The sequence below is a fragment of the Trachurus japonicus genome, chromosome 18, assembly GCF_045865225.1.
Source record: "Trachurus japonicus isolate A0001 chromosome 18, Traja_1.0".
In the NCBI taxonomy this organism is placed as follows: Eukaryota; Metazoa; Chordata; class Actinopteri; order Carangiformes; family Carangidae; genus Trachurus; species Trachurus japonicus.
In genome coordinates, this window is record NC_140924.1 from 17,311,105 (window position 1) to 17,326,324 (window position 15,220).

General features: G+C 47.3%; 1 pseudogene across 1 annotated transcript; it reads right to left on the reverse strand.

The window, feature by feature from the left end:
* Positions 1-804: 804 nt before the first annotated feature.
* On the reverse strand, positions 805-8,227 carry LOC146969029 (GTPase IMAP family member 8-like; annotated as a pseudogene). Its single transcript, XR_015034225.1, has 3 exons — positions 8,164-8,227; positions 2,521-3,310; positions 805-1,913 (listed from the first exon to the last, which is right to left on the reverse strand). The product of XR_015034225.1 is annotated as a GTPase IMAP family member 8-like (transcript).
* Positions 8,228-15,220: the final 6,993 nt, after the last annotated feature.

The window sequence follows — 15,220 nt, forward strand, 5'->3', positions numbered from 1 at the left end:
AGGTCCAACCTCATTTGAGCTGCTACTGGATGCATGCAGAAGACTGGCCAGACAGTAATTGTGACATACTGTAATTTCAGTTACTTTATAATGGAAATGCAATACTAGATTTCAAAGAGTTTATATAGTTTTGAATGAAGAGTTTGCCATGCAAGAGATGTCTGACATTTTTGTGTGTATGTTTAGTTTTTGTGTGTAAGGTTTGGCGAAAGGGCCATAGTTTTAAAAATTGTGTTTTACGGAAAATAAAAAAAACTGTAACACACACACACATACAAGTGTTCATGGTATAACCACGGTCAGACACAAAAATGTTTCATCCTGTATCTGAAGACAGAAGATGTGAATGATTTAAATGTCTCATATAATGTAACACTCATAAACCGTATTTTCTTGAGGGAAATGTATTAATATCATCCTTTATTACAAAATATTTAAATTGTGCACATGTTCCTCACAAACCACATTTGAGTCAATATATTAATTAAGAAACCACACACGTTAGGAGTTACAACTTTTTCTTTGTTTTTTTTAGATCATGTGGGTTGGTCTTGATTACACACACACACACACGCACGCACGCACGCACACGCGCGCACACACACACACGCACGCACACACACACACACACACACACACTTTTCAGATTGAACAGCTACAGGTTCAAAATTAGTCTACAAATAATTTGACAATCACTCTGACTATTTCTGTTAATTGAATTGATTAACATAACATTATTTTAGGGAGGTGACAGTCATAGTTTTTTTTTTCATTGTCAAAATCAACATATTTGTCACAACTTTTTTAAATAAGATGCATTTCATCCTCACTTTGCCTTTTATTTGTTGCCACCGCTTTAGCTGTGTCAACCACAGTCTTAGCTGTGCCAAACATAGACTTAGCTGTGTTCTCTACTGCCTCTTTGACTGAACTTGCTTTATCAGCTTCGTCATATCCAATACAACCTCCTACTGCTGCTCCTGCTGCTGCTGCAGCTCCTGCAGCTCCTGCAGCTACACCTAATCCAAAAGCTCCTGATGCTCTTCCTACTGCTGCTACTGCTGCCTCCACTGCTCCTGCTCCTGCTCCTGCTGCTGCTATGGCTGCGACAGCTGCTCCAACCATCACTGGCACGCCAAGCAGAGCTCCCAACAGTACTCCTGTGGTAACACCAGCTATTTTCTGTAGATGATTTGAGACGTTTATCTTTGCCTGCTCTCTGATCTCTTCATCTGACATGTCTGGTGATGTCTGTCTGAGGCGCTCTTCCTCTTGTTGTATTTTACTCTCCACTGCTTGTAGCATGTCATTGGTGTAGAGACCTACTCTTTCTGCCATCACTTTAATTGTGTTTAGAAGCTCTTTCACCTGGACTTCATTGTTCCTGTATTCATCCTGCTGGTTGTTGCTCCAGTGTTTATTATCAATGACGTGGCACCGATTACTGCACTTCTGCACCAGATCACTCAGCTTCTTATTCTTACTGACAAACTCCTCAATCTTCTGTCCTTTTTTGATCTGGTCACCATAAGTGAAGACAACAACAGCACGTTTGAAAGCCTCCTCACCAAATAGATTTTGTATTTTGTCAATAACCTGCTTCTCCTGTTCTGTGAATCTCTCCACTTTCAGCACAATGAGAAAAGCATGAACCCCAAAAGCACACTCTGTGATACACTCTGCTAATTCAGACTTCAGCTCCTCTTCAGACCTGTCTGTGTCAAAGAAACCAGGAGTGTCAATCAAAGAAATGATTCTTCCATCAACATGTCTGGTTTCTCTCTGACATTCTTTTGTTTCAGAGTTTGCAGTGTCGCCTATCTTGAACACATCTTCTTCTTCAAATATGGTGTTGCCCAGGCTGCTTTTCCCCAATCCAGTTTTTCCAAGAAGGACGATCCTCAAGTCTGACAATGGAAAAGAAGAATTAAACAATAATTTAAATATAGATAAACATTACATTAGATAAATGTATGTACTGTATTTTTTATTTTCTTGTCAATACGCCATGAACACAGGTTTCAGATTTTAATTTGTTTGTGTTAAAAAATAAAGCATTACATTTCTGCCCCTCACCTCACACTTCATCCCTGATGAATTCTAAAGCCCATTCAGTAAGTGTTTGAACTGTGCATTTCCTGGACAGTTGGCAGAGTCTGCTGTTGTCTTTTTTGCCTTTGATGAGTGCAATGAAAGATTTCTAAAATGTCAACAAGGCTTATTTCCAGTTGTAAGGTCATGAACTCTTTTAGACTTGGTGCTGCCATAGTAAAAGTGCAAATTCAAAATATTTGCCTCAACTGTCGTTTCTCCTCTCTTTGCTTTGGCCTCATGATATTCACCACATTGTTAGCTGTGTCGTGAACAGCCTTCACTCTGTTCACTTCCAGACTGAACCTGCTTTATCAGCTTCTTCACATCTAATACAACTTCCTCCTCCTCCTACTTTTACTACTACTACTGCTGCTGCTGCTGCTGCTCTTGCAACAACTCCTGCAGCTTTACTAAATCCAACTTTACCTTCAACTGCTTCAGTGATGGCTTTGGCAACTGATGCAACCACTGGCCCACCAAGCAGAGCTTCCAGCATTTCTTCTGTGGTAACACCGGGTATTTCCTTGAGAAGATTTGAGACATTTCTCTTCACCTTCTCTCTGATCTTTTCGTTTGACAAGTGAGATGTTTTTCTGATGTGCTCTTCCTCTTGTTGTATTTTACTCTCCACTGTTTGTAGCATCTCATTGGTGTAGATGCCTTCTCCTGCCACCTCTTGAATTTGTTTGAGTAGTTGTTCCACCTGGACTTTGTTGTCCCTGTATTTTTTCCACCATTTGTTTCTCCAGTATTTATTATCAATGACTTGGTATCGATTACCACATTTATTCAAGAGTTCTTTCAGTCCTTTATTTTGCTGGACAAACCCATCAATCCTCATTCTTTCCTTGAGTTGGTCGCCATGAGTGAATACAACTATAGCATGTCTGAAAGCTTCCTCACTAAAACACTTTATTTTGTCAATGATCTGGTTCTCCTGCTCTGTGAATCTCTCCACTTTCAGAACGATGAGAAAGACATGAGGTCCAGGAGCGCACTCTGTGATACACTTCATCATTTTAGGCTTCAACTCGTTTGTGCCAAACAAACTTGTCAATCAAAGTGATTCTTCTTCCACTGACATATCTGGTTTTTGTTTCACATTCTGTATTAGAGTTTGCAGTGTGGCCTACACTGAACACATCTTTTTTAAATATGGTATTACACAGGCTGCTTTTCCCCACTCCAGATTTTCCCAGCAGGACAATCCTCAAGTCTAAATAGAAAAAATAAAAAGTTTTAATTACTGGCAGTCAGGAAAGACCAGATTACTACATAAAACATTAACAGAATTTACAAATGAATATTTAATTTGCATTGTGATATATTTATGCAACATAAAAGTATTATTTGAACTTCCTGTCATGGCCCTTGGTCTTGCCCCGTTTAGTGGCTCGGTTTTCTGTTCTGTTTTCTGTTATTGGACTCTTAGTTTCTCTGTTCCCCTGTTTTAGTTTAGTTCCTGTTTTATTTTGAAGTTCTGTGTTGTGTCATGGTCTGTGTCTTGTCCTAGTTTCCTGTTTTATTTTGAAGTCCTTGTCTGTCTTCCTGTGTTTTCCCTCCTCAATCTCCTTGCACACCTGTCCTGTGTTTCACATCGTCAGCCCTGCCCTGCTCCTTGTGTGTCTCCACCAATCAGGTTTCTTTGCCCTCCTGTCTCCTCTTTCAGTTCCGTGTTGGATTATTGTTTGTCGTCATGGTGTTCTGTTCTCCTGGCTGTTGTAGCAATTAATTACTTTTCTTTCTTCATCTTCCGGCCAGATTTCGGTTCACTACAAATTATATATCAAAACGTGCGGTTTGATCGGGATCAGTGTGCTATTACTTTTCTCAACAGTGTACGAATTTTTCGCGACGTAAGTTGCGCAAAGTCAATGGGACGGGCGAAAAAAAAAGAGCGAAAAAGACCAATCATTGGAGTTTAACAAACGTCTACTGCTCAGGCATACTTTCACCTAGAGTTTCCATTTAAACTTTAAACAGTAGACACAAGTCTTGTGTATTGGTGTATTAGCCTACTCCACGTTTTGATAGGTCATATAGGCTAGTTTTTGATCAATCCCTGATCAATGACCATGATCATTTTTGGAGAAATTATGAGATTATAATGGTTGTGTATTGCACGGAATGTTCGTGTCAGAGCACGTGACATCATCGGTTAGAGTGGGAGAGAGTGAAAAAACATATATGCTTTTGCAACCGGAAGTACCTAAACCCGGAAGTCGTGAAATAGGCCTATTTCACGACTTCCGGGGTTAGGTACTTCCGGTTTCTGTTACAGGGTAAAACTACTTCCGGTCGCGGAAGCGCAATGGCTGAATCCAAAAATAAAAGCTTCTGCTGCGTACCTCACTGTACAAATTCTAGACAAAAACAGCCATACTTGCATTTCCATGAGTTTCCGAAAGAAAGACCTGAGAAAGAAGTGGGTTTTGGCTACTGCTAATACTAGGCTATACTAAGAGATGATGGAAAAGACTTTGTATAGCTTGCTTTTGAACGGCAAAATATTAAAACTAAACTGTACACTGGTTTACAACCGTTACTGAATTACTGTATATCAATGTCAGTTCTCCAACAAAATCTTCTTGCTTCAAGGTTTTATTTGTCACTGTCCAAATGGAAGATTAGCGGCTAATCATTAGCCTACTGTAATAATGCCATACATAAAACATATTAAGCAGCAATATGTATTTAATCATCAAAGATGTTCACTCAAACCCACATTATTTGAAACAACCTTCAAACCACACACAGCCAGTACCACTACTAAGCATGAAGTCCGTTAGCTTAATGCTAACTAAGCATAACATCCGCTAGCTTAATGCTAACGACGGGCTAACAAATTAGCATCGCTATCGCCATTCGGGGGGCGACCGCCATTCCGAAGGACCGCCATTCCGACGGTCTGCCAGTCCGAAAATTCCCGAAGGTCCGTCATTTCGAACTTCCCGAGGGACCGCCGTTCCGAATGTGTTTTATTTTGAAAATTGACCGGATTCTCTCGTGGTTTGACTTCCTGCCCGGCTTGACACGACGCGCCGCGGGGACAGCGCCCGACCAGCCCCCGACCAGCCCCTCCCCCTCCCCCTCCCCCTCCCCCTCCGCCTCCAAAGTTTCACCCAGGTGCGAGTCTGATGCATTACATCCATGGTCTGATGCAGCCGCGGCACTCCTGCTGAAAATAAATGTCCTTGCTCTGTGCTTTGGTTAGGTTTAGGCAATTGTGAATAATAATAGCTATGTTACAAAATGACATGTGCATAACAGAATGTATCAGGAAGAGCAGAACTGAGAATCACCATGACCTTAAGACAGCTACACACAGAATTTCACTACACATAGATCATGTGACCATAGGCCTGCACATCAGCACACGTCAGAGCTCACACAGACCAATCACAGTAGTACAGGCCTTGCACGCTGGGAGGGACCAAACCCACAGTGTGTCAGACTGAACAGAAACATACACAGATCAGATCATGCTCAGCTCTTCCTGGTAACACTGTCTTTGTGTGCTGTATGATCTCCGCTCTCTGCAGACTGCGATTAAATACTTATTTGATTCAACCTTCGCCTCCTCCACTTTGTGTCTTGCCTCCCGACCTGGGTGAGATCCACACGAGCGGATCTCAACAGATGGGGGCTCGTCCGTGTTAAAGGGGGAGCAAGACAGGTGGATGGACCATTCGACCTAAAAGCTTTTCTTCATGGACAGAGGATAAGGACACAAGCCGGCACATAAAAGGTACGCAGAAAACCTGTTATAACGAATTCTGCATATTGACTATCACTAGAACTGTGTCCTGTCCAATGTACATGTAAGTAAAGCAGCAAAAGAATCAGAAAAGTATTTTAAAACTTAAAAACAAAGGTATATAAAAAAAAAAAAAAAAATAGAGACATAAAACAGCAGACGATAAAACCTTGAGAGTGGCGTAACTCCACCTGACGACCCGACGGGGTCCAGGAGCGGTTGATACCGCGGCTGGGTTGGAGTCCCGGGGGTGAGGTCCCTAAATACTACTTGTTAAATACTGTCTCCTGAGAGTACATTTAACATTTAAACTAGGTTGAAGGCCTTAGTATCTTATGGGAAGATACTTAAATTATCTATTGGTTAAATTATTGCGGTAAGGGTGAAAGGCCCGGGGGGAAGAACAGGCTTCCAAACCAAGCACGTCTGTCTGTCTAAAATTAAAGGGTGCGAGGCCCGTAGGAAAAACAAAATAATTTCTTACAAATACTTCTGAAGCATGCACAGTTTGATATACCTTTGTGAAAGCGCTGAAATTTATTTTTTCTATGAAAAAGTTCTAACTTGTCTGTGTTGTTGGAGTTATTGTGAGCAATATATGGGTGGGGAAGAATAAGACTCTGAGAAAACTCGTTGTGTGAATATCCATTTCGCTCAGCATCAGCAGTGTATGGTCTCAGTGGCGGGGTAACCTAGCGGTGTTAACAAACGCCACCAGTTCACTGTTGTTTAGGGCAGCGAGTGCGTAAAAGCCACTCTGCAGCCCAGCTGTGCGCTTTGGAGGCTAAAACACCCAGTTGATAAACGGTGTGGGGTATGAGTGTAAACTTTGCAAAATCCTTGTGATTAGAACACCCAGAGTGAGACCGGGTCACTATAGAGTGATCTAGAAGCTTGTCTCCTGAGGATTTGCAAGGGGCTAACGCAGCTATCACTTCATTCCCTGCAAACGTGCCAGCTGTGGAGCTCAGAGTCTAGATAAAATATGGATGGAGAATTTGATAGAGAAATGGATGACAGTGGTTGGGGTCCCTGGCAGACCCTCTTAGTCCAAGTAGACACCACTGCAGACGCCCTAGGCGCCCTCACAAAACAGGGCAGTAGAGAAAAGAAGATTGAAAAAGCCAAACAAAAGATGCATACATTAATCACTGATATGGGGAAAACATTGCAACATAAAGAACCTTTACATACTCTCTTAGTAGCTAAAGTAAAAGCAGCAACAGAAAAAAAAGAAAGAGGCTGTAGAGCAGGGAAAGACAGCAAATTGGTTTCACAGGAATGGGTGGAAAAAGGAGGAGGACGCGTGGGAGGAGGAGTGTTGTACGAAAGTGTGACTAGGTCATGATAATATCTTGCAGTGCCCCCGACAGGTTACCTGTGATACTGTCCCTTTAAGAAATGTTTTCCTTTTTACTCAGGCATAGTTCAGTCAGCTATAGAGGGGCCTAATCCCACATGTTGCCTATTGGAGTCAGTTTGACTCTCCACCTGACAGAGTAAAGAGCCTGTATGAGTTCGTGAAGAATCATACATACATACATATACCTACCTGTACTCTGTGTTGGGACTTTGAATAAACGTTGATAAACGTACACCTGCCTGCCGTGTCCTTACCGACACCCCACAGTAGATAGTTAAATCCTTCGTCCAGATCCAGCCATCTACCTCATCCTACTAACAGTCCTTCACATGGTCCTTCGAGCCGGATGTTGACTGTTTCCTGTGGATCATGGAGTCAGTATCAGCCCCAGCGTCCCCTAGACGTGCCCAGCGCAAGACTAGTCGGCCAGTATATTTGGACGATTACCTGACCGATCCCCCTCTTGGGCAAACCAGGTCAGACCCACAGGAAGAAGACCCCATGTATTCTACCCGTTCCAGCGTCCATGCCTCTCCCTCTTCCAGCTTCCCTAGGGGAGATAGTAAGGATGACCTGATAAAATCTCTACTGGAGACTGTAAAACGGCAGAGTGATACAAATCAGATGCTGGCTGAAACTGCAAGGAAACAGATGGAGCAGTTGGAGCAACAGAAAGCGCTGATGAGTTCAGCTACTTCCCTTCACCTCGGACCTAGGGTCTCAGCGAGTACACCAGCGCATCAGAGCGATGGACTGCAACCTTACCTATCACCTCAACGTCAAGTACCAGAACAGCACAACCTTGAATGCTCCACTGCAGTCTCCAACCCCTGAACCTCCCTATAACAGACCACCTGTAGATGATTTGAATCACCGATTTGAACGCCTCCTTAGCTTCAGTCCTCCGCCTCCAGTTCACCGATCTATGTTGTCATGGCACAGCTCTCACTATGAGTCTCTACCTCATCCGGGGCCTCCTCCGCCTGCTCCTTATGAGGCAACTCAACAGCCATATAGCCATCCAGCACCAACGTGGCGCGATCCTACCCCTTCGCCACATCATGCTGCCGACCCGTATAGCCAGCAACTGTATAATATGGGTTCCCCTTCAGCTACCTACCCATATCCACCTGCCAGACCTTACAGACATGGGAAAATAGAGGGTCCCTCCTTTCCTAACCTGACAAGGGAAGATGAGACCCAGTACATGATGCTGAAGATGGCCTTTGCAAACCTGATACACCCAGACGAGTCAGAGCACTACAAGTACCACCTGCTGCTAGATCATCTGAAAGTAGACGCTGCACGACGTCTGGCTCTAGCATACTCCAATGCTCCCAACCCTTTCACCTGTGCACTTCAAGCGCTTGATGAGAGATATGGACAGCCTCGGCAGCTAGCCCAGAAAGAGATCAAGGCTATCATGGATCTACCCAATGTTCGACATGGAGATGGCGTTGCCTTCGACAACTTCGCTCTCCGGGTGCACTCCCTGGTTGGACTGTTGCAAACACTCGGCCATGAAGGTGCCGCTGAGCTCGCTTGCGGGTCACATGTTGAACGCTTGCTCGAGAAACTCCCTGCTGAACACTACCGCCAATTCAAGAGGTATATGATGATGCTAAATCCACGAGCCTTGTCTTATAACCTCATTGATTTCTCCACCTGGTTGCAGCAGGAGGTCCGATGCGAACCCAGGAGAGAGCGTCCGTTGCCTAGCCAGAGAGAGAAACCCAGAAACCCCAAGCCCTCATCTACTACTGTATTACATGGTAGGGAGGAGAAACCTACTCAGGCCAAGCCCGAGTTTAGTGCCGACCCTAACTCAGATCCCAAGCCGCTTCGTAAGAGTTACTGCCCTTACTGTCAGAAGACAGATCACTTCCTCACTCAGTGCAGTGAGTTTCAGAAACTCACCAAGGAGCAAGTCGTACAGTGGATTAAGGTCAACAACCGTTGCTGGAGGTGCTGCCGATCTCATCGAGCAACGCAATGTGACCTGAAGAAGACCTGCTCACTCTGCAATGGTAAGCACCTCAGAGCCTTACATGACGTCAACCAACGCCCAACGGCGACCACCTCACCTGCGTCCAATGCAGCACCTACCTCAGAGCTAGTGCAGTCCTCAGCTACGACCTCACCACAAGATGAAGCCGCTACTAGACTGTACTATCTAGACAGAGCAACCACTGGTGGTCGGGTCCTCCTAAAGGTCAGTAAGGTCATCCTGCACAATGGAGAACATTCGCTTGAGACATATGCGGTTCTGGATGACGGATCGGAGAGGACGATTCTCCTCCCAGCAGCTACTAATGAGCTCAAACTCCAGGGTGAGCTAGAGGAGCTGAAACTACGAACCGTCCGACAGGATGTTTCTGTCCTACCTGGAGCCTCTGTGTCTTTCCAGATCTCTTCTGCTGAGAAACCCCGCCAAAAGTATAGGATCAACAACGCTTTCACGGCAGATGGATTGACTTTGTCTCATCACTCTCACCCAATCGTTGCTCTTCAGAAGAGATATAGACACCTCCGAGGGCTACCCCTCCGACACCTTGAGAGTGCTCAACCTCTTCTCCTCATCGGGGCGGACAACACTCACCTTATCACTCCTGTCGAGCCCATTCGCAGAGGGCCTCCGGGTGGTCCTGCAGCGATTAAGACAAGACTGGGATGGACTCTACAAGGTCCAGCCAGCGATGTAGGAGACAACCAAGCAACAACTCACTGCTACCACCTAAGTTTTGGTTCTCCCTCCACGGAGTTGCTGCGCAACGTAGAGAGGTTGTGGCAGCTCGACACCCTTCCACATCGCCAGGACAAGACCATCACCAGGTCCAAGCAGGATCATGAAGCCATTTCCCTCCTTGACACCAAGACCTGCAGGGTGACAGTGGATGGAGTATCACGCTATGCTACCCCTTTGCTTCGCATAAAGAATAGTCCCCCCCTGAAGGCCCCCAAGGAAGCGGTAATGGCAAGGCTTCGCAGCACGGAAGCCAAACTAGCCAAGAACCCTGAGCAGGCCGCTGCTTACATTACAGAGATTAACAAGCTGGAAACCTCCGGTTATGTCTGCAAGTTACCACCAGGGTCCGAAGAAGAGGACAATGAGACATGGTACATACCACATCACATGGTACAGCACAATGGTAAGAACCGGGTGGTATTCGACTGTTCGTTCCAGTGGAAGGGCCAGTGTTTGAATGCACTACTGCTACCCGGACCTACCTTAAGCTCCTCCCTCCTGGGGGTCCTGTTACGGTTCCGCGAGCATCCCGTTGGTATCAGTGGTGACATCAAGGGGATGTTTCACCAGGTCCGCCTGTTGCCTGAGGACAAACCTCTCCTGCGTTTCCTCTGGCGGGACCTCAAGAAGGAACAGCCTCCAAGCACATATGAGTGGCAGGTAGTCCCTTTCGGGACAACTTGCAGCCCATGTTGTGCTACCTACGCGGTACAGAAACATGTCATAGACAACAGTCGACCAGACGAGGACGTCCGCTTCTCAGTCGAGAAGTGTTTTTATGTCGATAATTGTTTACAGAGCTTCCCCACTACCGATGCTGCGCGCCACCTCCTCGACAAGCTGAGGGCTCTACTTGCTACAGGAGGATTTGACCTTCGGCAATGGGCCAGCAACATGCCCACTGTGATCAGCCACCTCCCAAAGGAAGCAAGGTCCGACAGTAGCGAACTGTGGCTCTCGCAGAATAAGACCGATCCACAAGAGCTGACTCTTGGTCTCTGCTGGCATTGTGAATCGGACACCCTGACCTACCGCCATCGTCCTGTCAGTTATGACCAACCCACCATGCGCAACATTTATCGGGTGCTAGCTAGCCAGTACGACCCATTGGGTTACATTACCCCCTATACCACCCGCGCCAAGATATTGGTCCAGCGCTTGTGGGACAAAGACCGTGGCTGGGATGATCCCCTTCTTCCTGACACCTTGTTGCAAGAGTGGAACTGCTGGGAAGCAGAACTGCAGGATCTATCGAAGATCACCTTACCTCGACATCATGGACGGGAGGAAAGTAGTCGACAACTCCATGTGTTCTGTGATGCCTCAGAACGTGCGTATGGTTCTGTCGCCTACCTCCGCTGCCAAGATGCGAGTGGACAAGTTTCAGTCTCATTCCTGATGGCACGTTCCAAAGTGGCTCCAAAGCGCCAACTATCCATGCCCAGGCTAGAGCTCAGTGCAGCCCTTAGTGGAGCTCAGTTGGCTCACCTGCTGCAGGGAGAACTTACCTTGCCTATAGAGAGCACCTTTCTCTGGTCAGACTCAACCACCGTCCTGCTCTGGATAAACTCTGACTCCTGCAGGTATAAGGTATTTGTAGGAACTAGGATAGCAGAGATACAGGAGCTCACCTCCCAGTGCACCTGGGGTTACGTTGACTCAGCTACGAACCCGGCGGACGACCTAACCAGAGGCAAATCTCTCCTGGATTTGAGCCCCCCAAACAGGTGGCATGACGGACCACCATTCCTGCAGCAGCCCCCTACGCAGTGGCCCCAGAGACCCACTGGTGAAGAAGCGGATAACAAGGAAGAACTACGCAAATCAGTCTTTTGTGGCCTGACCCAGACCACTGCGGCTCCAGCGTATCCAGAAACCAGTCAGTTCAGTTCCTTCCAGACCTTGTTAGAAGCCACAGCGCGAGTCATTCACGGGGCGGCAGATCCTTCTAGTTCTCCTACTGCAGATGATTTTCGAGAAGCCGAGAGGATCATCCTGCAGCAAGCGCAGGAGCACAGCTTCAAGGAGGAGATTACCTGCCTAAAGGCAGGCAAACCCGTGCCCCCTACCAGCAGGCTTATTTGTCTTGCTCCTGAACTGGACAGCACTTCTCAGCTGATCAGAGTAGGCGGACGCTTACGACAGGCTGATCAGCTTGACGCTGATTCTGTACATCCCATAGTCTTGGACCCCAAAGATCCAGCTACGAAGCTCCTCATCCAGGATGTTGATGAGAAGTTATGTCATCCAGGCTCGGAGAGGGTCTTCTCTGAGCTGCGAAGGAAGTATTGGGTGTTAAGGGGAAGGCAAGCTATTCGTCAATACCAACACGGATGCTTTGAATGTCAGCAGTGGCGGGCCAAGGTCAAGACACCTAAAATGGCAGACTTGCCATCTGCTCGACTCCGCCTTCACAAGCCAGCATTCTATTCATCAGGAGTAGATTGTTTCGGCCCCTACGCAGTAAAGGTCGGCCGGAGAACAGAGAAGAGGTGGGGTATTATTTACAAATGCCTCACCACCAGAGCTGTGTACCTAGATCTCCTGGGCCACATAGACACAGACGCCTTCCTGATGTCATTACGGCGATTCATCGCTCGAAGAGGACAGCCGTTCGAGATCATCTCTGACCAGGGCACAAATTTTAAAGGAGGTGAGAGGGAGTTACGGGAAGCCTTTTCCCTCCTGGCCCCTGACCTACAAGCCAAACTTGCAAAGCAGCAGATCCGCTTCCAGTTTAATCCGCCAAACGCACCGCACTTCGGCGGCGTTTGGGAAAGGGAGATCCGGACTCTCAAGAATGCCCTGTATGTGACCCTGGGTGCCCAGTCGGTATCCGAGGAGGTGCTAAGGACAGTACTGGTGGAAATCGAGGGTATCTTGAATTCAAAGCCACTCGGGTACACCTCCGCTGACATCTCTGACCCAGATCCCATTACCCCAAACATCCTCCTAATGGGGCGGCCGGACCCTTCCTTACCCCAAGTGGTGTATGCAGATACGGAGCTTCTTGGCCGGCGTCAGTGGCGACACAGTCAGGTCCTCGCTGACCAATTCTGGGCCCGGTTCACAAAGGATTACCTGCCATCCTTACAATCCAGGCAGAAATGGCAGAGGGACACTCCAAATCTGGCGGTTGACAGCACCGTGATGATTGTAGACCCCCAACTTCCCAGGGCTCTGTGGCCAGTTGGTAAGGTCGAACGAGTCTACCCTGGCAGCGATGGACGGATTCGAGTGGCAGATGTGAGGACAAAGGACAGGACCTACACTCGGCCTGTCGCACGTCTGGTTGAACTTCCCCCCCTTCCAGAAGCTACAAATAACGCCCCCGTTTAGTCACCCTTTATCATGGACAAATTTATTCTAAATTTGGGGGCGGCTGTACGAAAGTGTGACTAGGTCATGATAATATCTTGCAGTGCCCCCGACAGGTTACCTGTGATACTGTCCCTTTAAGAAATGTTTTCCTTTTTACTCAGGCATAGTTCAGTCAGCTATAGAGGGGCCTAATCCCACATGTTGCCTATTGGAGTCAGTTTGACTCTCCACCTGACAGAGTAAAGAGCCTGTATGAGTTCGTGAAGAATCATACATACATACATATACCTACCTGTACTCTGTGTTGGGACTTTGAATAAACGTTGATAAACGTACACCTGCCTGCCGTGTCCTTACCGACACCCCACAGTAGATAGTTAAATCCTTCGTCCAGATCCAGCCATCTACCTCATCCTACTAACAGTCCTTCACAAGTGTCGAGGTTGGTCTGAGTTGGCTATCTGCTGGCAAGGGATGAAACACAAACACAGGAGTCCAACTCCCTCCAAAATGGTAACTGCACTTGACACCCTCTCATGCTCGCCCACATGCCCACCTCCATATGCACTAAACCCACCTGGCATGTTTCCCACATATAGGATTGGTAAAGGCACCATGCATATTATGCCCGTAGGTGGGCCCACATTAGAAGACGAGTTAGATGACGCCGACCAACAACGCACGGGGACGGCCCAGTTATACCCCACTGCTGAGTTGCATGCACACCAGGCCGTACACACTAACCCCTTCACGTCCGCCCATCCACCGGCTGCGCCATTACACACACAGTCGGCTCCGCCCTCCGTCTTTACCCCCACCTTTAACTCGTCTCCACCGTCCATCACCGCGTCGGCTGCACCCACCGCCGTCTACCCAGCATCGATTGCACCCTCCCAGGCGTCATCAGCCGGTTCACAGCCCCCACCGTTTCAAGATAGGGTAGACAGAGCAGAAGTAGAACGAGAGCAGAAGGTGCTATTGGAGGCAGAACAGACAGAACACTATGAAATGCTGATGGAACACGCAGCTAAGCTACAGGCTACGGCTTCAGAGCTGTTAGACAGAGAGGTTGAGGGAGCTAGGCTAGGGACCCCTTCAGGAGCAGCTTCAGGGCAGTTAGCTAGCCAGTGCTCCCCCTCAGTCCGCAGACCAGTCGAGGAACTATCCCCTAATGGTAAGAGGAGTGTTTTGAGGTCACAGCCAGCTCAGGTAAATGCACCTGGTGTACCCCACACAATCACAATGGCAGCCGAAGTCCAGAGAGATGACGACCCTAACGAGTTCGGCATGCTCCTTGAATTAGAAGCTGAATACTCAAAATTAGAAGAGGAATCGGTGAATGACCTCGAGGCCCGTGATTACTTTGAAAAATTACTGATAAAAGACCATCAGAACGTACAACGGGCTAATGAATGCCTTGATGCTCAGTGGTTAGAGCGTCAAGCTGCAAGGAAAAAATTAATGAAGTCCCTGTCCCCCGCCAGAGATAGAATATTGCAATATGTTCCCGATGCCCAGCGCGGCGCTACGCGTTCAGGCATGCTCTATACCCTACCCCCTCCTCCTCCTCATACCATTCTACCTTTAACCACGGTCCCGGGGAGTCAACAACCGAAATACAAGTCGTTCTCGTTCGGTGATCTTCAGGCTCTGGTCGACAAACTGCCCCCTGTTACAGATGGAGGCAGTTTGTGGCTCAGCAAATTGGACTCCCTGACAGCAGGACAAACATTGGCCTTAGGTGATTTCCGCGCGGTTGCCGGTAGATGCATGACCTTAAGTAACAAACGAGACATAGAAATGGACGCTAAAACCATCGGGCACCAAGACGACTCCCCACTCACAAACCACATAAATAGAATAAGCACAGCTATGCGCGCGCAATTCCCTCTGCCTAACTCTACAGCTATGCCCAAAATTCGTTGGGATCCTAAACAAA